Source organism: Eublepharis macularius, chromosome 2 (genome assembly GCF_028583425.1).
Source record: "Eublepharis macularius isolate TG4126 chromosome 2, MPM_Emac_v1.0, whole genome shotgun sequence".
NCBI classification, from domain to species: Eukaryota; Metazoa; Chordata; class Lepidosauria; order Squamata; family Eublepharidae; genus Eublepharis; species Eublepharis macularius.
This window is the reverse complement of record NC_072791.1, coordinates 190,927,319-190,955,302: the sequence shown is the minus strand read 5'-3', so window position 1 is coordinate 190,955,302 and position 27,984 is coordinate 190,927,319. Positions and strand designations below refer to the sequence as shown.

The 27,984-nt window shown below is 40.4% G+C and overlaps 1 protein-coding gene across 2 annotated transcripts in view; it reads left to right on the top strand.

Moving 5' to 3' along the window:
• BAZ2B (bromodomain adjacent to zinc finger domain 2B) overlaps positions 1-27,984 on the top strand; it is a 279,279-nt gene that overhangs the window by 111,677 nt on the left and 139,618 nt on the right. Inside the window, exon 1 of one of the 2 annotated variants that reach the window (XM_054970383.1) lies at positions 4,405-4,655. The exons of the other annotated variant lie outside the window; for it this stretch is intronic. The gene's annotated coding sequence lies outside the window, so the exon portion shown is untranslated. Of the gene's footprint in view, positions 1-4,404; positions 4,656-27,984 lie in introns of those variants that run through there. 2 annotated transcript variants of the gene reach the window in all.

Genomic DNA, 27,984 nt, shown 5'->3' with positions numbered 1-27,984 from the left:
ATTCTGTAGTTAAAAACCCCAAAGTGTAGCTAGAGTTTATTTGGATATTAAATTGAACTTTATAACATTGAAAAAACTGAACTCTTTGGTAATGTATTATAATTAAACACATTATAACGTATGAGCTGTTTCCAAAATTATTGATATTTAACATTAAAAAATCTTGAAAAATATTGTACATGTCTATAGTGTATATATCAATTATTATCTGATGATACAGATGGTCTTACATAAACATTTCATTATACCTATTTTGAGTAAAACTTGGTCTTTCACACATTTTGGAATCAAATGGAAAACAAAGCAAATAATTTTTTTTTAGCGCCCCACAAATTTCCCCATTTTTTCCATTAGAAAAACTGAAAAAATGTTCGTGCTATACATTTTGAGTATGAAAATTCTTGCCGTAAGAAGAGTTCCATTCTCGTGGGCGTGGCTTTGTCAGTGTGCTGTGCAGAAGCCATTATCTGTTGCTACCATGTCTCTCTCTTTAATAAGTTAAAATAACTTTAACTTATTAATTTGAAACAAATTAGTCTTGGAACATGCCACCCAAGGCTTCTTCAAAGGCTAAACAGAAACTAAAGAATGTCGGGGGAGCTTCTTTGTTAGAGGACTTTTTTGCTTCAGCAGAAGCAGCCAGCACCTCCATAGCCTTGTTGAGCCACTGAGATATAAACAATGCAGGCTTGTTCCTAACGACAACGTTCTTATTAGAAGCCTTGGAGAAACAGCGTCAAGAATTAAAACAAGATATGAGGGACATGATAACCCCTTTAGCTCACCGTATGGATGAACTGGAGACTTAGCATAAGCAAACTGCTCAAAAAGCAGAAGAAGCTTTAACGCAAGTTGCCGGCTTGGAAAAAAAGATTGGAATAACTTCTCAAGATGGCTGGTCCAGAGAAAAAAATCATACTGGATTCTTGTTTAAGAGACAAAAATTTAAAATGTTGTGGGTTTTCATCAAACGCTGAAGCAGCAATGGAACTCACTATTTTTATGGCATCCTGGTTAGCTACTTCACTAAAACTAGAGGAGGGGGTGATGCTCAAGATTCGTAGAGACTTAAAACCCACTATTGCTAAACTGCAGGCAGCTGGGGTTAAATATCGTTGGCTACGCTCTGGCAAAATGTTTGTGGAGTATAACCAAGCTCAATATATTGCATATGACCATGCTTCTGGAGCAGCTGTACTATGTACACTAGGACTGTCTACTTTAGAGCAAGTGGGAACTAGAGCTTAAAAAAGAAAGACTCAATCTCCATTGACTTCAGCTAAAAGCAACAAACATATTGTTACTGAAGAAGCAGAAGATGGAGAAATAGAAATAGAGGGACTCTAAGTTCTAAACTCTGAAAAGTCTGGAGATGTTTCAATTAGTAAGTTGAATATGTAACAATCTTGAATTTTCTGTATGCAAGGAGCTGGGGGATATGGGTAGCAATTAGGTATGTGCTCCCACATCACAGGTCTATGGGTGGGGCAGAATTTCTTTTCTTTTTTCTTTTTGGTCTTCTTTCCCAACCCATCACTTGGGCTTCCCTAGACCTGCTCAGTTTTTTCGAGTCTCTGCACATATACCTGTCTGATAATTAGTTGTATTATATGGTTTAATACAAGAAGATAGAAGATCGCAAAGAACCTGAAAAGTTAGAGATTGTTGATTGTATCATAGCATTTAGAACTGATCTTGTTGTAAAGTTAAGTAAGGGAAAAAGAAGAACATAGATTTAATATAAGACCAGCAATGACACTGTACTATCACTACCTAACGTTAACTATAAGTTAGGTTGGATGTGTATTGTAGATTCTCTATAAGGACTTGAAATAATATACTTCAAATATATTTTTGTTTGATTCTGAGATAATATACTTCAAATGTATTTCTGTTTGGTTCTGTATTATAATTAATTAGCTGTATATGGTTCTTCAATAAAACTTTATTTTTTAAAAAAGAAGTGTTCCATTCTCTGGAAAAAATATTCCATAGGATTTTTTTTCTGCCCTCACCCAAATTTTCCAGTTTTTCCATTGGAAAAATTGAGGGAGGGGAGTCTTGAAAAAATGTGAAAAATTTTCCCTCAAAATTTTCCAGGAATTTTCCGGGCCTTCACATCTCTAGTTCAGCATCTTGTTTCACATAGTGCCCAACAAACAGGGTGTGAGAGGACCAAGCATTCCCCTGATACCGTCTCCCAATGAAGTTTACTGCCTCCATATAGGGATGTTTATTTATTATTTATTGACTCCACCTTTTTGCCCACCAAGTTGGCTAACAAATCCAAAACATACGAGCATATTCCCTTTACTCACCAAGTCACTATGGCTACTAGCCTTTGATGGATTTTTCCTCCATGAATCTAATTTCCTCTTAAAGCCACAGGCCACTAAATTAGCTTGTGCCAGGAGGGGAAAAGTAACTGGAGGGGCGGGGGGAGCAGCATATCTGTGTAAAAGACGAATGCCTTCTATATGATCTACATCTGTGTCCATACTAGTAAAGGATTTTTGCCTAATGAACACTCTCTCTGATGCATAACTATATGGTGACATGATTTGCAAAATTATTCACTCAATACTTGATTGTAATTGTTGTTAGGCAGCAGACGATGAAGATGGATAGTTGTTTTCTTCTTACAAGAAATCCACCCTCTCTGTGGAAGCTGCCTTTATCCCCTGCCTGCCTTTAGTATGTTTCCTTCTGTGGAGTGAGCAAGAACATGGGATTTACTTAAGTGATTATAAGCAGGGCTTTTTTTCAGGGGGAGCATAGGGGAACGGAGTTCTGGCACCTCTTGAAAATACTCGGCAATAGTGCTTGAAAATAATATGATTTCAAAGAATCCTGTGTGTTTCTTCCTTATTTCCCTCATGAGAGTTCCTCCACCTCTTTTCCCAGAAAAAAAACCCTGATTATAAGTTACATTCATTCTAGTAAGGGGTCTGTATCCAGCCATGCAGTAGAGTAAACATAAGAGTATAGTAAGTTTTTTAAAGAGATAAAAGCAAGTTCTGCTGATTCTCCCATCAAACTACAGCCCACTGAAATCCCTTCCCCCAGTTTTGTGGCTGTGACACTTTGGACCTTCAAAAACACTACATTAGAGGTCTGCAGTGTTAGTGGGGAATTGGCAGCATCACCACCTCCTCTTAAGAACATTTAATTTGGGGATATGGTGGGAGGCTGACCAATTTTCAGAGGTTCAGATGATGGTGAAAAGGCTCTGATTCAGTGGTACTTATACAATATGTGCTCTTGACAATCACAGAGCAAACCTTTATGTTACAGTTGCCACAGGTTGCCACTGAAAATGGCATCCCAGTGTTGCAGTTCTCCCTCTCTCTGTCTGTAATGCTAACATACATTGTGACATCATCACTTGTATTTCACCTCGAGGGGTAGCTAATAATGGCAGAAAATGCATACTGTGATGCACACCTGCAACAATTCCTCTCATAGTACAGTGCAGAAGGTCTAAAATATCACTTTGATTGGCAAGCATCTCTGTTGGGTAGCCTTGAAAATTGCTTTCTTCCTGTGGCACAACATTAGTGGAATCTATATGTAGGAAGTTGCTATATTGCTCTGTGTAATATAGATGATAGTCTAGAAAGGGCTAGACTGGGAGATTTTCAGCTATTCCAAAAACTAGTGTTTGAATATTTTTTGTATGTTTATTTTAGTTCCCATGACCTCAAGAAGTTATGTTTTATTTCTGCTTCATGGCATCTTTGGTAATGCTTCTTGTTCAGAACTGATGGAAATATTTCTCCAGAAAAATTAAAGGATGCAACTTTTTATAATAATTTAGATAGAACTGTTAAGCTTTGTGTGTGTGTGTAGTGTACTTGTGTGTGTACACATCCAATTGTTTTTCCAAGAATAGCATATAATTATGTGCCATGATTTTATCTTACTTTGATATAGCTTCCTGGTTCTCAGAGAAGTTTGGCAGTGTTTTCTTTTCATTACAGGTGAACTTAATTTAAAAGTCCTTAGATCTCCCCCCCCCCCCCCGTTTTACCAGAGAGGAAAATGTAATGCAATACAAACATTTCTAGCGATCTGATTATCAAAGAAGAGAAAACGTCTTTTGCTTGTTAGAGTATATTTTATTGTTTCAGGTAGGGTGTTGCCACATTTCAGGTAGAACAATTTCTACCTTATATTTTGCAAGTCACATACTTCACCTGGGTTGGTTTTGGTCACGTGAACAGGCATGTTTACTGGTGATCTAACTGCTCCACCTGCCTTTCAGTTTGTTTACCAGGAAATCAAGATGTGTAAACTGCAGGAAGTACTATTTGACCCTCTCCAGCAGTATCTCATTACAATAATTGCTAATCTCTGAATAAGACAGCCATGTTTTGTGAGTAACACAGGGAGAGAGAGGTTGTGTTAGAGAGATTTTAAGGTGTTTCCACAAATAGAGCGTTATGAATGCTTGCTTTGGATTATGCTTCCTTGACTGCTTTTGATAATATACATCTGCTGACCTCTGAGGTCAGTAAAGCTGGGACGTAGTAATATGTGTTCTTTCATTCCTCTTAACTGAGAAAAAGAAATATCACGGCTTGTTGTTTTGGAGTGCTGTCACTGTTCTTTATCGAAAGGATAATGGCTACTTCCTGATTAAACCACTATCCACAGTAAGCTCTTCATATTACATCTCTATTTGCCTTTGAGGGGAAGAATGCTCAGTGTGTTTCTTTTAAAAAATTTTAACAAGGAAAATGTCAGTTTAAAATATTTATGGGATTGGGTTAAAAGCTTACATATATAACAGAAGATTTCCTCTGTTTTACTTTCTTCTTCTTCAAGTAAGGGAACTGTTCTCTTTAATTCTTAAAAGCTGAAGAGAATGTTTCAATGCATGCATGTCTGGATTTACCTTTATGTTTAATGTATAAAATCTATCTCTTACAACTTGTGTGTAACCTATATGAGTATTTGAAGTATGTATTTTTCACATTACGTGACCTGCCTAAACATATATTTTTAGGCAGTAAGTTCTGTCATTATCTATTGGGGGGAAATATGGATCTGTTACAATCCTGGGCTAAAGCACAGTTGTAAACATTCGATTCTATTTTGTATGTTATGCCAACATACTAAGTCTCATAAAGCTAATGGTGTGTTGTATAAGTATAGATTTTGGGGAAAGTAGGGTGGAATAAATACAAGGTTTAACTTTTGTCACCAGACTATCATACTGCTTCACTGCTGTCTGAGCATTGGGTGCAAAGTAGCCAAAGTTAAATATATTTTAATTCTGTCAGTTTCAATAGGACACAACTGTGTATTCAGATTCATCAATGGGACCTCTACTTTAGGCTGATTTGTGCCCACAATTCACATATTGTTTAACAATTTAATATTTTTAAAAATATGTATGAAGCTCAAGTGTTGAATGGCAATTCTTTTATACCAACTTTGAGCCAAACTAAAGTTGGTTGACTTATTAAAACAAAAAAGGTACATGCATGGTACTAAATGGGATGGCCTTTATCACGAAGATACCATATATGATATTCACCAGATGAAAACTAGTAACTTTTTAAATTACTTGACTAAGGGTATAATCCTAATGATACTTTCCTGGGAGCAATCTCCCCACTGAATAACATGAGATTCTGAGTAAACCTTCTTAGGATTACTCCATGAGAGTGTAATACAGTGAATACCTACTTATACATAGATCCAGAGGAGTTAGCCATGCTAGTCTGTAGTAGCAAAATAGGTCCAGTAGCACCTTTAAGACTAACCAACTTTACTGTAGCATAAGTTTTTGAGAACCACAGTTCTCTTCATCAGATGCACCTGACGAAGAAAACTGTGGTTCTCAAAAGCTTATGCTACAGTAAAGTTGGTTAGCCTTAAAGGTGTTACTGGACTCTTTACTTAGACATAAACACGATTAAACTCAATGGAAAAAACTTCTCAGTACACTTGGTTCTCATAGGATAAGGCTGTAAATTCTCTTAGGATACAATCCTAAGGACATTTTGCAGGGAGGAAGCCCCATTGAATAAAGTGTTTTGGATTGGTCCCATTGATTGCCAGATTTGGTGGATCTTTAGTGAAGCAGGGCTGTGTTGAGTGTATTAGAGCTGATGATTTGGTAAAATGAACGAGGGACAAATTTCAAGAGATGCTAAGGGACTTTATTATAGAAAGGCTCCACATCTAAAATATATACCATGGATTTTAAGAAGTCTCATTCTACTTCACATGCAACTACAAGAAACTTTTTTTATAAATAAAAGTTGGTAATTATACCTAAGTGTATACCACGATACAATCTATATCCAGCATCAGCTATTCAATTAAATCTTGAATTGGGGAAAAGGAAAGAAAATGGCGTAATATTTTGTATGGATAGGGTGCTAACCGTTACACTGTGAAGTAAGATTGCCAGCTCCATTTACCCTCTCGGAGGGAGTGGTGGACCCGGCACTTACCTTTTTGATGTTCTTGTGCGCTCCTGTGGTGACACCATGATGTCACTAAAGTGACATCATTGCTTGGGGTTTGGGTGTACTCCAGTGTTTCGCAGTGGGTCAGTTTGGGTCCCAAACCTTTTTGATGTCCTTGAATGCTCTTGCAGTAGTGTGATGACATCATTCCTGTGGTTCGCAGCGAGCCATTTGAGGCCCAAATCAGCATGCTGCGAAGCACAGGAGTTCTCCTGAGGTGGTCTGTTCCCATGACTCTTCCCCCCCTCCGCTAGCCAGGTGAGTGGTGGCAGGGGGTAGGGGCGGGAGATCCCTCACCCCCACCAGAGGACCTGGAAGCCCTACTGTGAAGCCTAGATATACACGTAGGATTATAACTTGGATCAAATTGGCTAATAGTAGAGATCTGCTCTAGGAATGTCTTTCTTGCTTATTTTTTCTTGTATTCCCTGAGAAGGCACTCCTGAGGACTGGGTGAATGGCAAGGAACCTGGTTCTAGGGATTGCAAAGAGCTGACAGAATCAACAGATACTTTCAGTCCTTCTCATTATGTATTTAAGAATGCTAACTTCTTTTAGGGTTTGCTTTTTTTTTTCAGCTGAAGCTTTGTCCCATTGTTTTGTTCAGTGCCCTCTTTAGCCTTAACATAAACTTTTTATTGGTACCAAATCTGTTCAGTAAAATAAGAGTTTACTGGACCAGTAAAATCCAGTCACTATGTCATATAAACTTTTGTATTAATATTTTCATATTAATTATGGTCTATATTTTATAAAGGGGGTTTAATGATGTTGTACGACAATTTCCTGCAATAATGATCTTTAGTAAGTGGATGAATATTGCTAGTGTTAGCTGGTTTGTAATAAGGAATGGTTACAGTAGATAGCCTGGGGTATCTGTTACGGTTTGAGGTTCATCTCCACCAGTGGAGGCACTTGCAAAGGGACACTGAGTTCGTCTTTTGTTCCCCATTCAGAAAGTCTTAACTGGGTAAAGTAGTGAGCATGCATATACCATTATGGTTTATCTGAACAGAAAAGAAAAGAGTTTTTTAAAAGTTCTGATGCTGCCTCTCTGAGGACTTCCAGGATGGGTGACTAGGAGGAAAAAATTTCCCAGGGCCCACAGAGTCAGGCAAGTCATGATTCATTTTCACATGTTGCTTGCCTTGATGGTGTAAGGAGAACTCATGGTGGTTTTCAGAAGCCTTGCTCAGGGTTGATTGATAGACCAACTATGGAGTTTCTCCCACACGTTTAGATTAGGATTGCCAACTCCAGTTTGGAAAATGCCTGGAGAGTGTAGGTTTGAGGGAAGGAAGGGAATTTAGCTGAACATAATGCCATAGACTCCACCCTTCAAAGCAGTAATTTTCTCTAGGGGAACTGAGTGAAGATCAGCTGTAATTAGAGTTGCCAAGTCCCCATATCCTCCCGGTGTGAAGGGGGATCCAGTACTTACCAGCATGATGAACAATGCATGTGCAGAGCACATGCATGTTCTTCTGGAAGTGACATCATGCTTTGCATGGGAATGCTCCTGTGCTTCTAAAAGAATTGGCCCATTTTGGGCCAAAATCAGCCCCACAAAGCATGAGAGCACTCTTGTGTGAAGCACAATGAAGCCACTTCAGGAAGTGACATTGTCACGCCCCACCAGGAGCACCCCCGCCACGTGCTTGCCTGGGTTGCCTGCTGGTGGCAGGTGATTGCCAGGCAGCTTGCAACCTCCAACCAATCACCAGCAATAAACAGGCAATGGAGTAAACTGCTGGAAGCCTGCCCACTACTGGTGGGCACCTGGGAATCCTCCTAACTGTAATTTTAGGATATCTCCAGCCCCTTGAGATGGGCAACCCTATTTTAGATTTTATTTAATTTTATTTATTGTATTTATTGTCCACCTTTCTCACTAAGTCTCAAGTAGAACAGGGCATGAACAGGGAAAAAAACCAAACATGATGTTTGTTGTTCGTTGCCATCCATGAACAGGGATTCACGAACATCGACGGACATGACATATTCACGAACATGTTCGTAGTTGGAGGTTCATGGGAGCCAGAACAGCCCCCTTGGGACTTAGCTGAACTTGAGCCGGGGGAAGGAGAGTCCATGGGTCTCCCCCTTTCATGTCATTTTCTCTTCACAGTGGCAAAAACTGGACTATCTGCTGGAAGCTACTTTGAGGAGTTACAAACGGACCTTCCCAATGTCCAATACCCACCAAATTTGCTGGGGAGAGAGTCCTCACTGTCCTCTGAAGACCCCCCCCCCAAAGTTTCAGAGAGATTGCACCCCGGGAAAGGCATGATCCATGGGTCCCTCCCTTTCCTGTCATTTTCTTTTCACAGAAGAAAAAACTGGAGTGTCTGCTGGAAGTTGCTTTGAGGGGTTACAAGCCAGAAGGAAAGCCAGAAGGAGTTCAGACAGAGTTCAGACAGTCCATGCTTATGTTGCTAGGGGAATTGATTGAAAGGTGCCAGACTGTCTGGCTTTATGAATGGCTGATGAACGCCATGAAGAGGGCTTGGAACCAACACGTTCGCCGAGAATGGGGCCTCACGAACAGCTTGCTCACGAACAGCGGATTGGGCTGTTCGTGGCTTTTTTTGTTCGTATTGCTGTTCATGCCCATCTCTAGTCTCAAGATGGATTACCCAGTGTAAGTCAATACATTCAACAGCAGGGACATTCAATAAACAATGCGATAAGGTGTACAAATGCAAATTTGCAAAGATTTGAAAACAAGCAGAAATCTGATACAGAGCTGAAACAAACAGAGCATAAGTAATTCTATGCAGAAACTACCCAGTAGGATCATACCTACAGCAACAGACAGAGCCTTAAAATTTGTTGTGAACCTATCTAAACCCAATCCCTTGTTCTTCTTTTGAACTATTTTAATACCTTCATCCAGGAACAGCAAGACTACAGCAGGGGAAACTTCCGCCCTATATTTTACATTGCAGAAGCTTGGGTAGCTGCCTTTGTCATACACTGTGATATACTGACAATGCAATCCTAAATAGAGTTAAACCTTCCTGAGCCTGTTAACACCATTGGGTGACGAAAGATGTAACTCTGTATAGGAGTGCTCTGTGACAATATTTAAAAACCTGCCGCCTGGGTGGTTCCCAAATGCTGGGTCATGACATCTCCCTGGGTGGTTCACCAGGTCCTTGGAAGTTGGCTTATAAATCCATGTGGCAGAAGAAGTTAAAGGTGTGTGATTTCCAGGCTTATGAATAGAGCCAACAAATGGCTCCTGAGAAGCAGCAACATTAAATAGATGGGTCCTCTTAATCAACCATTTCAGGTCTGGCAATGCGAACATTTGAAGCTGCTCTGAACAATAAAGAACAAGGGAGAGCATTCACTGGAATTAATCCTAGTAGCACTTGGACAGGTGAAGTGGACTACCAGAGAAGCCGAATCATTGAACCATTTGCTCTAGATAATAACATTCAGGAGATTGGAATGCCTAATAGGCTGAGTGAAGTGGGTTAATTAGTTTACTTCATGCATCTGCCCAACACTTAAAACGTGAGGGTTTTTTTCTGAAAAGGATGGAGGTTCAAGGGAACTAGGATGAAGTTGACTATTAAATCAGTGTGAATTCCTGTGACCCAGGCTATTCAAAATTTAATCCAAAAATCCCCCTCACATTATAAAAGGCAGCCATATTCACCTTTTCCATAATTGTTTGGTTGGATTATATTCAATGTATACATCCAAAAGGCCTCTCTACATGGCAATATAAACACAACAATCAGCATTGTCCTACTGAATCTTGGCTCATATAGGTAACTTTTCTTATGCTTGGGCAACAAGCCTTGTATTTGGGATCTCCCTATTATGAAGCAGTTACAGTTTGTCTATTTGGATGAAGCAGCAAACTAGAGTTATTTTCTAACCCAGGAAGTAACTAATGGATTCTGAGCTTGTAAAAGGAGGAAGAAAGGAGAAAAGCAGGAGCAAAGAATGCAGTACAAGCCTCATTTCAGTCAAGAACATTACGTCATAACTGATTTCTTGTCATCATTAGGAGTGGGATCCAAAGAATTATGTGTGGAGCTCTGCTCACAAAACTAATCTTTCCTGCCTCATTTGCTGTTACCCAAATGGTGTGTGTGTGTGTGTCTCCTTGTGATTCGTAGGAATTAGCATACAAAGACGCAGTGAGAGGGGGTAACTAGCAGGATTTCTCCACCAACATATACCAGGACCACTCCCTTAGAGAACTCTCTGAAAGAACCAGGCATGTGTACAACAGAAATGGCTTTTATTAAAGGGGCAATGAAACAAACACACTGAAAATCACACATAGCACACACGCACACACAGAACTAGAAAAGCAAGTTGGAAATGAGAGAGATTCAGGGTCAGATGATATTTACCTGTCTAGGAGATAGAGGAGGTCCGCAGAGAGTAGCAGCTTGAGCAACCAGTGTTTCATGGCAAGGAGAAGAAAGCTCAGACGTGTCTGAGGGCATGTGTAGAGTTCTAGGATGCACACACAGCTATGGCGGAGGGCAGACCAATTATACTGTGAAACGTACCCTGGGGCAGGATTGTGTCTTCTGCCCCAAGAACAATAACTTAATGGCTGTCTCCAGAGGTGAGACAATACATTGGGAGAGGCTCGATTGAGCATATCTGGGCAGAACTATAAGTTAAAAGGTGATTGATGACCTGTGATTAATGGAAGGGAAGAGTTATATCAGGCCCCTGAATTAACTTTTGATTAGGAAAGGGAAAGATCAGAAGGGTGTAGATGAGATTAACTCAGGAACTCGTGGAAGACCTCTTTTAAGACTTTGCATGTCTCTGGGATGTGGGGCAGCTAGTCTTGCCTCATGACTGACATTCTAGTAATTTTCCAACTCCAGCTGGATTGGGACCCATTCTGCCTAGCTAGGCAGCATGTCTCATGTTCAGAGTACATGAGGGGAAGCGGTTTATGATATTGCCATATTCATAAACTGCCCTTTTGGTGTGAGGGAAGGGTTTGACTGCTAACATTGCGGCTCCCCGTTCCACTAGAAAAAACTGCTTCTGAGGGTCAAACTAGACGCTACAGTGTCCATGGATCCAATCAGTGGACGCCAATGCTATTTTAAGAGCTGGACTTTTAAGAGCCCACTGTGTTGCAGGCCTGGTCAGCAGAAGCAGGGGGGCAAGGAAGTCATGCTCCAATGACAGAAATCTTTTTGTCAAAGGAAATTTTTAGCAGGATCCAAGCCAATTATGTTTCTTGCTGTATATTTGAACGTAGCTTGGTACTGCTCCTTTATACCCAGGACCAGCAAGCAATTAGGGACGCACTCCTTCCTGTTTCTGCCCATACTTTACTTCCTTGAACATGTTAATTGTACGTTTATTGAAATCTGTTTTTTTTACAGCCGTGTCCTGAGTAACCATTGTAGGACTCCTCTAACTATCAAAATAAGGAAAGCTTGTTTTAGACCCTAGGGAAATAGAAAGACATTTGACTGAGCTTATTATAAGCATCACCTCCACAATTTGATGGGAATAAAAGACATTCAGCCTTGGTTAGTTGCAACAGATACAGAGCACAACAACTCTCTGTTTTGAATGCAGGAAACTAAACTTGTAGAAAAAGGAAAACAGAACCAAGTTGTTAGCACATCATTTTTTGTTGAAACGTTTCACAATTTAAATTACAGTTAAACAGATATAGACCACAGTCTTCAGTCTGCTGACGCTGGAACTGTTCCAGTAAAGTCACCCCGGCTACTTCAAAGTAAGTGGTTTTGAGAGTGAAATCCTGCTGTCTGTTTACTTATTCATTGTGCCTCAATTTAAAACAGCATTGCTTTATGACAAGAGGTACGCCGATTCTAATATGTAACAAGAGTTTTGTGTCAGTCAAACAACCCATGAAAAATACTGATGTGCTCTTTGTGCTTCTCTTAACGTTTTAGAAATGGTTTTGGTTTTAACTCAAGATGGCAACTGAAAATTAAAAAGTGGTGCACTACCCACACTTGGGTTGCTTTAACTAGCAACCAGCCTCTCTGAACGAAAGGAAGAACACTGCCCGTCTTGCCCATTTACTGGCTTTTCCAACTGGCAGCAGATCAGCAGTCACAGACAGATAATTCCCCCAGCTGTATTAGCTAAGATTTTTTTTTAAACTGGAGATGCCAGAGATTGCCCGGGAGTTGTAGCCCCTGTCAAAGTAGAATGAGCGCCTGGCTGCAATTACCACACAAACCACTGTTGCCACTGCAGCAGCCGGTAATAAAAAAAAACATATATGGAGAACAGAACCTAGAGACCAGATGTAAAAGGGATTAAAAATAATCTCTTGACCAGGAATATTATCAACAGACTTCAAAATTTGCATTGAAAGCAGAAGCGTCCTCAGTCATGGCAAGTGGTTATATAGTAATTGGTCTTAATAGCATAGGGAGGGGGGCAACAGTTTGGACTGAATGGGTGGATGAAAATAATTTAAAAGACTCACTTTTTTATACAACTTTGTATCACACCAGTTCAAAATCCGTCCTAGTTCTGGAACCATGCCCTTAAACAGTACAGAAGCTCTATTTTTATATGAACTATCAAGGGAAGTGACTTTTTCCCTCATCTTGTCTAAAACAGCCAGCCTCTAAACTGTCTACAAAATGACATGTTTGTCATTTATTTCTTTCACTTGTCAACAGACTTTCAGACTGTTGTTGGAATAAGTTCTTTCATATACTGCTGCTAGCATGCAGAATGCATTTGTGGTGGGTGTCTCTTCAACTAACATTCTTTTTTACTAATCTTTATGCAAAACATCTATTGGTTCAGTGCCATTATTTAAAACCCTCCGGCCATGTAGCAATGAACTGTTTATGCATCGCTACTAGTACAGATTCTAGTTCAGAATTTCCACTTTTATCTGTACCACCTTTTAATAATGCTTTGGCGCTTTCTCATCAGTGATTATCTATTGCTTATACTGTGACAATAAAGTGGCCACAATTCATGAAATGCTGGTCCAGGGTTGAATGAGACCCTAGTTCTGTGATTTGTATTTAATTTCAGTTATGGTTACATACCTAAAGAGCTTTTCAACACTGGATTTTTGCTCCACCTTGGCCTCTTAACTGCATCGTCTTTCCTCTCCCTCATAGTTACATTCCTCAAACTTTGGATAATGCACTTTCAATGCACTTTATCAATCGTTTGAGGTGGATTTTTTGTTCCGCACATAAAAAAATCTGATCCAAATGATCTATAAGGAGGATTGGAAGTGCATTATCCAATGTGTGCAGAATCAGCCATACAGAATTGTTTGCAGGTCTGAAAAAACACAGGAAAACTTTTTAAAAAATGCACAGGAGAAAAGCAATACTGTTTGTAAGGGAGAAGAAAAACCAATGCTTTTAAGAAGCCAAGCTGGAGCAAATACCCAGTATAGAAAAGCCCAAATTTAGTTAGTTAGTTCATCCACCTTTCTTCCCAATGGGGACACGAACTGGCTTACATAATTTTTCTCTCCATTTCATCCTCATAACATAACTGTAAGGTAGGTCAGGCTGAGAGCCTGTGATTATTTATATTGCAGAGCTGGGATTTGAACCTGGGTCTCCTAGTTCCTAGTCTGGCATTCTAACCATTACACCACACTGGATCTCCAATCTAACCTTCAAGGAAAGGTATTTCAGTTCACTTTTGAACAAATAGAGCAACAAATATAGGGCACGATTCTGCCCAGGCTATGGCTGTATGGAAGACCACATTTAGGACCATCTTTCCAGCGTTGTTCACTGTTTAGGTGGTGCAGCTGAACTTTGGTTCCCAGCAAGCCATAATGTGATTATGGTGTCTTCATTGCTTTATGCACAAACTATATGGAATAGAGCTTAAGATACTCTAATTTGGGGGGAATTTCCGCAGTGATCCTTAAGTTCCTCGTACCCAGATTGAAAGGTAGTTCTTCTTGCTTACCCCCTTTTGAATATCTTTTGACGGGCTAATATGGCTTACTGCAGCTGGCCACTGTACCTGCTTCTATGACATATGCAGATCCTTCGATTAAGTCCTGCCATTTGAGAAAGCAGCTCAAGATATAAAGTGAATCTTTATATCTTGGACTGTGTGTGCAAAAGGCTGAATTGTGTCCACAAATGTGAATGTGAACTTCAGTGTGTAACTGCATTCTCTTATAAGGGAAATAAAATTAAAGGTCTCTGTGGAAATGTGATCATCTGAACATAGCAAATAGATGGGAAAGGGTAGAAAATGAAGTATTTCCTCTCAGCAAACAGTGATTAGAAATGAGAGAAAATTGTCAAAGTTAGAACTTTCATTGCTAACCCTTAAAAAAACGAGCCATTTAACCTGAACTACTACTTATGTAAGCAGAAATTCTGTGCGTATCTCTATGATAAACTGATCCTTATATATCTTGTTCTATAGGGCTACTCCAGATGTTTAAGCAGAACATATTAAAAGATTTATAGTTTAATCCTATGATCCTATAAATGGCAGTGGCTATTCCCTGCCTTCTCCTTCCCATAGCTGCCCCCAATAGGGTTGCCAGTCTCCAGGTGGTAGCTGGAGTTCTCCAAGAATTACAACTGATCTCCAGGCTACAGAGATCAGTTCTCCTGGAGAAAATGGCTGCTTTGGAGTGTGGACTCTGTGGCATTATACCCTGCTGAGGTCCCTCCCCTCCTCAAACCCCACCATCCCCAGCGTACACCCCCCCAAATCTTCAGGAATTTCCCAACCTGGATCTGGCAACCTGCACCCCAGAGGCTCCACTAAATGAGCCTCTCTCCCGGTCTCCTCCATATCTGTAGGGGGTATTGACCATCTACCCCCATATATGAGCGACCACACAGGGTTAAGCCGCACCCCCACCTCTGTCAGACGTTATATGGTTTTTATATGGTGAGCAGGTGTTTTATTAGAAAGCTGTGTTAATTGATTGTGATTTTATCTTGTATATTTTATCTTCTGTTGTGACCCGCCCTGAGCCCACTTGTGGGGAGGGCGGGATATAAATATAATAGAGGAGGAGGAGGAGGAGGATCCCAGAAAAGCTGATTCTGGGAGGGTGGGTGGAGCTACATGGACAAAATGGCAGATGACACAGGGAGTGCTCTAAGGTAGAATCAGGCAAAATTGCCCCTCTTACTCTGCATGGGGAGAAAGCTTTCTCCACTGGCCTTCCTTCACCAGCAGAAGAGGACACTGTTTCCCACTCTTCTCTGCATCCTTCCATGCCACATAGTATTTTGACCATAAGTATTCCCAGTAACAGCTTTTTTGGAAGCTGCAGTGGAAGCAAGAATCCAACCCCAGTGTGTTCTTGGTTTTTCGTCAGCTTCTTCAGCTCTGAAAGTGACATGTAGCCACCTCCTATTTCCATATTATTTCATGTTAGACAAAATGGGCACACACAAAGATCTGCATGCTCAGATACAGCAAAACGTGAGAGATGGCACTTATAAATAGATTGTTATGAAATAAATGAAAGCAATGACTAAAAATGTATCTATAAGGTTTTTCTGGAGTTCATATATTAAAACCCTGCTCTAGGTCCTGATGTGGACCTTTAAATGATTTAAGTTTTCATACTCACAGGGTTGGTGCAGACACAAAATCATTGGTTATCTGGAACACATGCTACTGCCCTCTTGCACAGTATTCTCTTCTCTCTTTAAGATCTGGAGAAGATTATAATTGGCAATATGTCTGTGCCTATTTTAACCAGTGCTAGTTCCAAATCACACACTGAAATAGAGGTCACAAACAGGTTTGCAAACTGCAGTTTGGAGTAACTGTAATGACTGAAAACATCAATGCAGATGTAACAATAATTACAATTATTTCCAAAATGGAAAGAGGATGTGAAATTCCCATCAGAGGGAGAGGAGGATGCTTGCAGCATCCTTCCACTTGTCAAACCACAGGCATCGTGCTCCAAATCATACATTAGCTTGTCTCTTAACTAATGTCTCATTACAAGTTCTAAGCTGGGCAAAAGGAACCCGCTACACAATATTATCCACACATTAGAACCTACACATCAAGAGAGAATAGAGAAGAATGCTTTATGATTGCATTGCCCCAGACTGAACATTTCTCAAAAGATCAGTGAGACCTTTATTTATTTTTGGAAGCGAATGCTGTTTTTTTAAAAACATCTTTATGTATGACTGTTGTTTAAGGGACTGCAATCCCTTTTGGTTGCTCATGAACGCTGGCAATGCTAAAATAGTACATACATGATTTAGAACCATGATTTTAGTTGATTAATTAGGTAGCTTAATTGATTAAACTAGTATTGATCAACTAAAAAGGCATTCCAGATAAACTGAGCAACAGATTAAAACAATTATTTTAATAATACTCCTTCACAAATTGCAGGTGACAGGTGCCATCTTAGAAGAGGCATCTCCCTTCTTACTCACACAAGAGGGAATGTCTTTTCTAAGATAGTACCTTCCCTGACATGACACGTGTTATCATCTAAAGCCAAAGAAAGTACTGTATGCCATTTTCTTTAGCACTGTTGCTTCTGGAAATGTATGCAGATTTACCTGATTTATTAACCAATGACTTTCATAAAGTGTGTACTATTAAATGACTAAGATTTTTGTAGTTGGCTGACAGGCCTAAAACAAACAACACCCCACATAGCTTTGATGACTAAAAAAGTTATTTTACAAAGATACATGTCCCAGAGCAAAAGAGATACAATGTGATTACTTTTTGACCTAATTGGCTTCATATTCAGTGTTAAAACTGTTTCCTGCAGTGGTCATTCCATGAGCATCAATGGGGGAGTTAGGATTGTGAGCCCCCCACCAGAGACTTGCCCGGGGCCAGCTGCCATTTGGCTCCTCCCCTCCCAAACTGCCTCCTTCAGCAGCAATTCCAACTGACAGAGGGAGAGATGAGACAGCTAGGCCTCTCCCATTGTCCTGACAGGGACGTGGGATCAAATGCCATTTGACTTCTTCCCTCTCAAATTGCTCTCATGTAAAATGCTCCCCCCGCCCCACCGCCAACATTATATTCTGCAGCAACTATTCTATCTGGAACAATCATCTAAGTGATGTGCCTGAATGTTCAGGTTTTTCTTTTTCTGTTGTACCAGTATTGTATAGCGGTTAGGTGTTGCATTAGATTCTGGAAGGCCCAAGTTCAAATCCCCAGTCTGCCATGGAAAGGGGCTATCCAACCTTGGGCTAGTAACTCTCTGTCGATGTAACCTACCTTGCAAGGTTATTGTTATAAGGATAAAATGGAGAAGAGGAGAATGATATTGTAAGCCATTTAGAGGAGAAAAGTAGGTTATAAATATCTAAAAAAATAAATACTATATTGTGGGCAGTTATTTTGAATTGTGAACTGCTTTGGATGCAGTTTCAGAAAGGCATTATATCAGGTGAATTAAATGAAACAAATAGTGCTGAAGGGTTAATTACATAAGTAAATTAGAGCAAAATACTTTTCTGACTCCAGAGTATTTGAGGGAATGATACCATTTTCAATCTAATTTGTAACATATATTAGGGGATGTTGTTTTCTATAGATGACACTGAGGAAAAATGGTCTGCATTAAAATTGAGCATTTCTGTCCGATAAACTGTTTACTAAAATGTTTGTGATTAATGTTTAATATAAATATTAATTTAATTGAAGCAAAAACTTCCGTTATAAGACCATAATAACATAATAAGAGCCTGGCTGGATCAGACTATCGGGCCATTTAGTCCAGCATCCTGCCTTGCACAGTGGGAAACCAACTACTCCGGACGCCCAAAAACTCGGCACTGAGGCCAAGGGCCTTTCCAGATGCTGCCCCAGTACTGGTATTCAGAGGTTTGCAGCCTCTGAATGAGGAACTTCTTTTTTAGTTACCATCTATACAGGGGCATTATAACATTGGATGTTTTATTTGTAATGCCGTTCCTAATAATACCCAGCATAGCGTCTTCCTTTTTCACTGCCATGACACTGGGTTGACACTTCCATTGAATTGTCCACTTATGATGACACCCATGTTGCTTTCTCTCTCAGCAAGTTCAGACTTCATCAGCATACACTTGAAGTTGGGATTTTTCGTTGCAGGGTGCATCACCTTATACTTACCCACATTGAATTTCATTTGCCACATTGTTTGCTACTCACCCAATTTGTGAAGATCCTCCTGGAGCTCTTCACAATTGGCCTTGGTTTTTGCTATCCCCGAATAATTCTATGTCATCCGCAAACTTGGTCACTAAATTGCTCTCCCTCCAGTTCCAGATCATTTATGAACAAATTAAATAGCACCAGCCCCAACAGCGATCTTTGTTATATATATATATTAATTTACTACTGTTAGTAAGAATTTTAACAAAGTGGCTGGTGTGACACCAACTTCTCTGAAGAATAATTCATCTGATCTCCTGGCAATCACCATAAATTCTACATTATAGCAGACCTGCTTTCTGATATATTAGAGAAAATGATTATGTTGCCAGAGCCAAGAAATTCTCTAACGGTAAGCACTTTCTTGATTCAGATTCACCTAAGGTTTTTGTTAAAATATAAAATATAAAAGCCAGTTTTGCCCTCTCAACATATGAACAGAAATATCTGAGGCCATTTTATATTTTAATTCTCTCTGTCCAGTGTTAAGTGGCTCTGCTCAGAGCTGACAGCAGAAAAAGAGTTGTATGTATGGTTTACTCTGATCCTTCAGTCCCATGTACGAATTCACACACACGCGAGCACATACACACACACCTAATTTTAATTTTACACGTGGCTGTTAAAATGAATCCAGTATTTTCCTAGTTAAAAGCATTTTCTCACAGTGTGTTTAGGAGAAGACCTTGTTTCAGCATATCCTAGATAAGTGTATTCCAAGCCTATCTTCTGTGCTTAGATCTCAACAGGGGCACACTTGTAATAAATATTGGTTACATTTTAATGGAACCAATATTTGTTGCACTTTACTACATTAACAAATTGTCCAAACTGTGAACACTATATTTTTAGGATTTCTTACAGAAATCAGTACAGGTACTTTATCTTCGTAGCATATAACATTTTGAATAATTTGCAAGGTTGACATGAATAGAAAATACGTCACGAGAGAGAAATCTCTAGTATAAAACTGATGTCAAATTAAACTTTGCAGGTTACATTCTTGATAATGCCTACTCCTGGCCTGTTCTACAATAAATGGTTTCAGGATTGTACTCTCAGTTATGTGAGAAGTCGGATTACCAGCCAAATATCAGGATTTTTTAAAAAGTCCACAGATTGATTTAACACATTTGTAATTTGTTTTGTTAGCCGTTGCTATCTGGACAGAAAAACCTTCCTACGTGTTATGTTGTTAGACGATAACCCGACTCCTTGTCCTAGTGCTGAAATATGGCCTTATTTCTATCTCCAGCCCAGCAATACTCCCTGCCATTAGCTTGGTGCACATAATAATCCCACATGTTCACTGAATGTGCAGGGACTGGTAGAGCAGGAGCAAATATAAGATCCCACCCCATACCTCTGTGCAATTGCCTGGTCATCCTCAGGGGCAACCATATAGAAGAAGTGTCAAATAGCTAAGATCCTCCTGCTGATAACATTACTGTAAAGGAAAAACAACGGGCAACCCCGGTATACAAACCGAAAGGAAACAACAAGACCAGGGATCCCTGATAACATTACTGTATTCGTGTCTATGTTATATTAGAACATTATTTACTCCTACAAGATATGTCTTCATTGCAAAGACATAAATAAAATCAAGAGATAGATATTATCAGAGTGCCCTGAAGATATGTATTCTTACTGCAACATCCAACATTCATAGTACATCATCAAAAATTAAGTTAACATTTTGTTCGATTTCAACCATATTTATTTATTTATTATTTATTTACGTTATTTGTAGTCCACCTTTCTCACTGAGACTCAAGGTGGATTACATGGCGTGAGTTAGTATAGTCTTGTTCAGTGGCTAAGAGACTGAGTAGAAAATTCCAAATCTTTTCCATTCTTGAGACCAAAATAGTGATGCTTCTTAATTTACTTTACAACCAGGGTTCCTAATGTATTCTGAATGAAATGCATGTTTCCTTGTTGGGAAATTCCTGGAGATTTGGAAGTGAAGAGAGGTAAGCTTTGGGAGAAGACGGAGCTCAGTGGGGTTAGGCCTCTCTTTCTCCTAGTCTGTCCTCTGAAGCTGCAATTTCCTACAGGGGAACTGCTTACTGTAGTCTGGAGATTAGTTGTTATTCCAGGAGAAAGCCAAGCCCCACTTTGAGGTTTACCAACTGTATTCACACTCCTAGGGTTACCAGCTCCCCTTATGCTCCCAGCGGGAGAAGGGACCTGGCACTCACCTTTTTCTTTGCTCCTTGCTTGCACAAAGTGCACATTTGCCCCCAGGCCTGCGCAATGACATCCAGGAAGTGATGTCATCACACAGGCCTGGGAGCGCACATGCACTTTGCAGCCAGTTGATTTGGGCCCCACAAATGGGCCTGATTCAGCCTGTTTGGGGCACAAATCAGCCCACTATGAAGCACGGGAGTGCTCTTGGGGTGGCATGATGACATCACTCCCAAAAGTGATATCATTGTGCCAGCCCGGGAGTGCGTCAGGGAAGACTGTTCCTCCACCTTCCCCCCACTGGCCAGGTGAGAGGTGGTGGAGGGTGGAGGGTAGGAGCGGGAGATCCCCTGCCCCCACCAGAGGACCTGGGATCCCTACATACTCTACATGGAAATTGAAGGTTTGCTTAAAATGCCTCTTCAGTTTATGAATAATGTAACCATGTATTTTTTTTACTGTTTCTGGTAGGTTAGAGAAGAGCATGGGGGGCGGGGAGGATGCTTAAAATGCAATAACATAACCAGTCGATAAAGCAAATAAATGTGATTGAGAGGGCTAAGAAATTCAAAGAGGTTGGATGGTCATGATAAAATTCAAAAGGTTACAAATACAGCAAGATATCCATGTGATGAGTGTATTGCATAATGCTTATATAAGTTGCTTGTGGCGTGGTAGGTCATAAAATTAAGAGCGGCCTATTGTACATACAATAGACTACAGGATGACCAGGTCCCCTCCTAAAATCGCCTGTCCTGGGTCTCACCAATCCCAATACTGCTTGGTGGAGCAATGAATTGAGAGGGGGGCACTGCCAATGCCACGTCTTCAGGGAACCTGATCTTTGTGGTCTGGAGATCAGTTGTAATCCAGGAGAACTCCAGACTCCACCTGAATGTTGGCAAACTTAAATGCTATGCAGGGGATAATGGGACGTACATGAACAAAAGTAATGTGCGACCGTAATAAGGATAAAGGAATTAGATAAGATTGGATTAGCAAAAAAGCTGACAAGATCCAACCCATATTCTACAGGGCTACAACTTGCAAAACACCTTCAGGATTATTTTGATAGCTTCTGGTATACAATGATATATTTACTTTAAAAATAGTTTGTTGTGCTAAAACGTCAAGTTTTAATGAAAGTCCTTGTTGGAAGAATGAGCGCTGGCACTAACACTTCAGAATCTTTGACAAATGCTACATTGCAGCATGAGGACTGTCAGATATATGTACTGAGAGGAGGACTATAAGAAAAACATTGACAAATGTTTAGTGGTTTCTTTATCAAAGCAACTTTCTCAACTAAAAGTCTACAGTTACAATATTCACCTTTGTCACAAAATAAATTGACTAGCAACAAAGGAGCCAATCTAGAGTAAGTTAAACACTTCTAAGTCTCATTGATCTCAGCTGGAGAAAGTACATCCTTAGCACTTCTGACCTGGACAGGTGCCAAATTCTTTCATTGAAATCAATCACACTCTGAGACAGGGATCCAAACAGCAAAAGAGTGCATATTACTATATTTACTATATTTATAGTCTGCCTTTCTCACTAAGGAGGAGCAGCCTGGATGGCCCAGTTTAGCCTGACTGTCTGATTTTGGGCAATAAGCAGGGTCAACTATGGTCAATACTTGGAGGGGAGACCACCAGGGTAGACAAGCATTGCTGTGTTGGGGAAGGCACTGGCAAACTACCTCTACTATCTCCTGCCTGGAATGCCCCAGAGATGGGGTTGTGACTTGATGGCACATTATTTTCCTCATTGAGACTCAAAGAGGATTATACAGTGCAAGTCAATACGATCAGTATGAAGAGACATCTTGTAAGCAATGTGCTATGACTGGGATTACAGAAATCTGAATACGCATAATAAAGAGTTACTCCATCTCAGAGCCGGATCGACGGGGGGGCAGGGGGGGTAGTCTGCCCCTGGCACTGCCAAAGAGGGGGTGCCAGGCGCAGCTGCCAGCCACCGGGAGCACATCAGCAGCAGCGCGGGCAGCTGAGCGCAGGTGGGGGAGGCTGCCCGCACCATTCGCCTGCCCCACAGGACAGGGAGCACGCGGCAAGCCAGCCACCCCCTCAACGGGGCAGGCGAATGGCACAGGTAGCCTCCTAGCCACCCGTGCTGCCGCCACCAGCTCCACGGCACATAGTGCTTTCCTGCTCTGGCAGCATGCTCCGCCCCTGCATGATGATGTCACAGAAATGACATTATCACGCAGTGCCGGGAGACCGTACTTGGGTTGCCCTGGGCACCGGCAACCCTAGATCCGGCCCTGCTCCATCTTGCTCACATAGTGAGGGACAACGAGAACTCAGGTAATTATGGACTTCTAACTACTGCAACTTCAAGAAATACTAGCCTGTCCTAGCTAAACACTGTTTATTTTTCTGTTTAAAACCTGGATCTATTGTGCCATGTTAAATGCTGTTCTGGAGGGACCTCTGGTCTTGTGGAGGGCTGCAAAAGGCTTAAATGAAAAGGGAGCCCATAAGTACTGTGGTGCATCATATTAGACACTGTACATGGTCATTTTGATGTTTAACTTTGGCAGGTTCATGCTCAAAACCATTGCCCTATAAATTAGCTCTAAGCAAAATTATGCTAATACATATTCAAATTATATTTATGGAATTATTCACTAGTATAGTTCTTACAATATAGTCCTTTTGTATATGACACTCGTTAGGGTGATATAATCATTCTACAAAATGTGGGCCACACCTATTTAACAAGCTTTGAGATAGAGTTCCCTGCAATTAAAATGAAAGAAAGGTCTTGCTTGTCTTCCTTATAAAGGAGAAATAGGCAAGGATAATCATCATTAATCCAAATGTAAGAGTATCCTAATAGGGGGCTTTATGGGAAATGTATGATATCTGGTATTATATTATACATTTACATTTAGCTTTGTAATTATGCTAATTTATATAAACATAAATGGTGCACTTCAACTATTTGGAGCACCTTGGAAAAAGTTAGCAGCTGAATTATTTGATAAATCTGCTTTGCAGATTCAACTCAGAAATACCTTCGCTAATTTCCTTTGTGTGTGTGTATGTGTGTGGGGGGAGTTCGTTCTTTAAATGTGTGTTTATGCATCCAATTGTTTACACTGAGAGTTATTATTACATCTAATATTTAACCATTTATCTCAGGATTGGGCAGCTTCCTTGGCTATTCAGATACTGAATTTTCTTCCCTGACCAAAGAATCCAAATGAGGATGTACAGTGATTTGAGATCATCATTTTTGAGAAAAATCATGTTAAACATTCAGATAAAAATTAGACTACAATAAAAGGAAGCAGGTCCTACAAAACTAAATTACGAAATTAAATCTCTTTCAAAAACATTAAAATTTTAATCAGGTTTGGCAGAACTCTGGAGCAATTTCTTTCTTCTTTGTTGTGAACCCCATGGATAAAAATAGTTAAAATGTGTGGTTGTGCTGAAAGAGGTCAACACGTCTTATAGCAAATTCCAGCAACTTTTCTATAGAAGAGAAAATTGCAGCTGTTATTTTCAAGATAATGTCATGCATTGTTTTGTAGGCAGGTCTGTTTTTTAAGCCCATCTTTCTCCACTCGAGCCTGGATGCACTCTCTGAAATAGCAATATAACTGCAACTCGAATATAAGATGATAGAACTCAGTTGACGAAGTCAGCCTTTCCCCACCTCGTGCACTTTTTGCTTCAGGCTGTCCAGAGCATGAATCTGCCATCCATACAATTGCATGGATTACTGGGAAGAACTGCGATGGTTGCAAATTTAGATACATCTGTAGTCATGTTCCCCAAGGTCCAATTTCTTCGTGAAGGCTTCACAATTTCTTTTTCTGTCAAGAAAACAAAATGCTTATCTGGTCCTTTCCTGTCTGCTAGTAATTCTGACGTAGAAAGAGGAATGATATTTTGATCTGGCCTTTTCAGTATCTTTTTGAGTACATTGTTTAAAATGCACATTCCAAGCAACCTAGGCAACTGGCAGGAGTTGGGGGGAGAACATGGGGGGGCACTGTTAGTGTGATGGCATTAAGCCACTTCTGGGGAAAACCTGGAAGTGATGTCATGCCTGTCTAGAAATCAGTGTAAATTGGTGATCCCTAAAGGCATGATATCGTTTCTGGGATCCTCTAAGAAGTGATGTGATGCCGTCATGCTTTATTTTTCTCCCACGTGCTACTGGAGTGGCAGCTGTCAATGGGAACTAAGAAAGGTAGATCTCCTGCCTGTGGCTGGTATCTGGCAGCCCAAATTATATCCTAGTAATTAGCCTGGTCTCATCATTTCTCAGAAGCTAAGCAGGGTTGGCCCTGGTCAGTATTTCAATGGGAGACCACCAAAGAAGCCAGGGTTGCTGTTCAGAGGCAGGCAATGGCAAACCATCTTTGAATGTCTCTTGCCTTGAAAACCCTATGGGGTTGCCATAAATTGGCTATGACTTGACAGCACACATACACACAACTCCATTTAAGTTGATGGGCCTAAACAGGATTACGCTGTTTATTGTTTGCAAGCAACAGTTTATATGGGACAGTGATAACACACTGCATTAGGTTTCTTTGGAGAATGAGGTAAAAGCAAAGTATTTAAGAACTGTTGTTTGTCTTTCATGTGAGGGAGTTTCGTTAGGATGTATTCCACGGAGTTCTGCAATTAAGTTATTGTTGAAATATTATCTTTCACATTATTCTGGCACTTTCCCATATTCAGTGATGCCAAGAGAAAAATATTGTATGTAGTACTGGGAATTAGCTCGTAACTGATGACTTTTTAAATATTTCTTGAGCTCCTGAAAAAACTGGAAGGTACCTATGGTGCTGATGAAGCAGAAATAGGAAAATGCTAAAACTTAAGCCTTATTTACCTTTATAAAGGAGCCGATCACTCTGAATTCAGTAGTTCTTACTGCTAGAAAAACATGGATAGCCCTAACCTGCGTAGCCCAGGCAAGACTAATCTCCTCTGGTTTCAGAACCTAAGTAAGGTTGGCCTTGGTTAGTAATTGGATGGGAGACCTCCAAAAAAGACCAGGGTAGCAAAGGAAGGCAATAGCAAATCACTTGTTAGTCTTTAGCCTTGCAGACCTCAGCAGGGTTCAGCATAAGTTGGCTATGACTTGATAGCACATTCCACCACCAACAGACATGGATAAGAGCAGGCTGTGCAGGACATAGGAGATAAATGAGCTAACAGTTGTAAAGTCTTTGACAGTTTTCATATGTCTTTATCATCACGCAAAACTCTCAGAATGAGGGCTTCTTAATGGTGCAATTTCTGATGTCATCACGCCACAAAAAGGGGGGACATCATAAATCGCACCACAAAGATGCTCTTGTTCCATGAGTTTTGCGCAATGTTAAATGCATGTGAAAACGGCCTTTGTTTCTGTAGAAATCAATAATAATGAATGCCCCATGTAATTAAAAATATACTCTTTTCACATCTTGCATAACAGAACAGTCTTAAGCAGATTTATCATACTTGTAATCCTCCTTGGGTCCCAGTGAGAAAGGCGTGTGATATCTGAAATTAATAATTTGCTCACTTCCAGCGGGGGATCTTCCACTGTTGTGCTGGCTTTCGTGCCGCTGCTAATTTTCAGGACATGTCAAGAACTGGAGGGGGATGGTTTCTGATCCAGAAGTGACGTAACTTTCAGGTTCTGCTCTAGGAAATCCCCCATTGGCGATTTGGGGGTATTCTTAACGCATCCTCCAGAAGTGACATCACTTCTGGGTCAGACATGTCCCTCCCCAGACACTGCCTCAGAAATCTCCTGTAGGTTGTGGACAGAGGCTTGGCCACCCTAAATGCAGCTCTTGTAGAAAGGGTTAGGAAAAAAGGGATAGAGCAAGCCTGGATCTGGGAAGAGATGGTCAAATAGGCCTGAAAATGCAGCAAGTTAAGGGATGTAAAGAGGCTTTGGAAATTAGGGATGCAAATTTAGTTTGAGATAAACCATTTAAACCATCAGTTGAAACCATTTAAACTATCAATTTTTTATCATTTAAATATTAAAAAGCTTACAATCTAGCCAGCATAATATTCTTACATACTATTAGCACTACTTCTGATTTTTTAAAAGAAAAATTAACATATCAACATGCTTCAGCGTCAGTCTTGTGTGCAAACGATTAATAGTAAGGCCAGCATTGAAAAATTTGTATTCTGCAGGCACAGACGGCCCTGGAGTGAGAACCATTGAAACATTTACAGCAATATAGAAATGGGAAATGAATCCTTATTGTTTAAATGTTTGGGGCTAGGGAAAGGGAACAATCCTGTGGAATATAGGAAAGAGGAGAAAACGTATCTAGAAATGAGAGCTTCAACCAGTGAATTGTGCAGACATGAGGACTGGTTTGAAATAAGGAGTCAAATATTTTTCTCCAGGTTCTTGTGTTGCACTAGCATCATACCAGCACAGTTGTTTAAATTAGTGATATAAACTCTTAAAACCACCTCTTCCTCATTTTTTGAGGCAAAGATTGGAAATTAAATGAACTTCGAAGGTGAAAGCCTGGCATCTGTTCTTTTGGTTATAGCTATTTTTAATGTATGGGTTTTTTACACAGTTGGTTATACTGAGATAACATCCCTGTTGTTCAGGTCAGCCAGTGTTTTGATTGCGTAAGTAAGAGAGGGGAAAAACAGACGCAACCTTTTTTGAGCTATGCGGCTGATTTTGAAGTGCCCTCACTGCGTTCTGTCCAAACATCCATTTCCTCTCCAAGGTTGAGCTAAAAAAAAAAATCAGAAGAAACATGAAGCTGCTACCTAAAATAGCAAGCCTGTGTTGATTTCTGCTCCTTCCCTTCTGTAATGAATTACAATTTACCCTGTGTCCAGATGACTTTATGTACAGCATTTCCTTGCCTTTCCAAACAGCAGTCGACGAAAAGGAAACAGGGAGAAGGACAGCATAATGACATCAGGGCGTGAGGTAAATTGTACTGTGTGGGATTGGAGAAGAAGACAGGAAATCAACAGACATCTGCCATTTTGGCTGCCTCAGTCCTAAACCAGTATCTGTTAAGGGGCTGATGCTGCAAGCTGAAATTGAATTGAGAGGTGGAAGGTGATACTTGCAGGGAGACCAGGTACTCAGTGGAGTGGTGTCGCCTGTGGGAAGGGACATAGTTCTTTGT